Source organism: Arachis ipaensis, chromosome B01, assembly GCF_000816755.2.
Source record: "Arachis ipaensis cultivar K30076 chromosome B01, Araip1.1, whole genome shotgun sequence".
NCBI lineage: Eukaryota > Viridiplantae > Streptophyta > Magnoliopsida > Fabales > Fabaceae > Arachis > Arachis ipaensis.
The window spans coordinates 31,322,967-31,324,377 of NC_029785.2; positions in this window are offsets into that span (position 1 = coordinate 31,322,967).

Below are 1,411 nucleotides of genomic sequence, written 5' to 3' on the forward strand. Positions count from 1 at the left end.
CAAAACTATTTAAGAGGCAAAAAGCTATAAGTCCCGCTCATTTGATTGGAGCTATGTTTCATTGATAGTTTGGAATTTATAGTATATTCTCTTCTTTTTATCCTATTTGATTTTCAGTTGCTTGGGGACAAGCAACAATTTAAGTTTGGTGTTGTGATGAGCGGATAATTTATACGCTTTTTGGCATTATTTTTAGTATGTTTTTAATAGGATCTAGTTACTTTTAGGAATGTTTTCATTAGTTTTTATGTTAAATTCACATTTCTGGACTTTACTATGAGTTTGTGTATTTTTCTGTGATTTCAGGTATTTTCTGGCTGAAATTGAGGGACTTGAGCAAAAATCAGATTCAGAGGTTGAAGAAGGACTGCTGATGCTGTTGGATTCTGACCTCCCTGCACTCAAATTTGATTTTCTGGAGCTACAGAACTTGAACTGGCACGCTTCCAATTGCGTTGGAAAGTAGACATCCAGGGCTTTCCATTAATATATAATAGTCCATACTTTGGCCAAGAATAGACGATGTAAACTGGCGTTCAACGCCAGCTTTCTGCCCAAATCTGGCATCCAGCGCCAGAAAAGGAGCCAAAACCAGAGTTGAACGCCCAAACTGGCACAAAAGCTGGCGTTTAACTCCAAGAAGGACCTCTACACGTGCAACACTCAAGCTCAGCCTCTTGGCGCCATTGCCAGGGAAAGAAAGAGCCATGAATTTTACATAATCAAAGTGTAATCACGATTGCGCGTACCAAGTTGCTCACATTGCCAGGGATTGTTTGAGCCTGGACATCACAATTTCGTGCACCAGTCGCCATCTCTGGCGTTTATTTTGGTGAACCACTACATACTTTTTCTTTTATTTTGGATATTTTTCTATATTTTTCCTTTTACTGTTATTTTCTGAGTACTTATACATTGCTTTTATGTATTTTTACTCTATTCTCTGCATTTTCCATCTTTAGTTCATATTTTAGCCATTTAGTTTATTTTAGTTATTTAGTTTAGTTTGTAATTCTAATTATTAGTGGATTAATTAGTATAGTTTACCCTTTTTAGCATAAGATAGTATAGTTTAAATTGAAAAATATAAAAAGGAAGTAAGCTAGGAAATTGAACATATCAGATTTAAATCCACAAACCTTATATATAGCATTACATGATGTAGTTAAGCTGACAACATTTCATCAAGGAGGAACATTAAAACTTTAAAAGCCACCCTAAATAATTTTTTTATGAGAATAATGGGAATTTTTAACTAAACCTGCATACAATATATAAATGATATATGATGCTTGAGTTAGAGAACACACAGCCTGTGAGTCTTGAGCTTAAATTGTATGGTTGCATTCAAACCATAATTTCATTTCTGTGTGTTTCATCTCTTTTTATTCTGATGTTCTTTCCTTTGCTT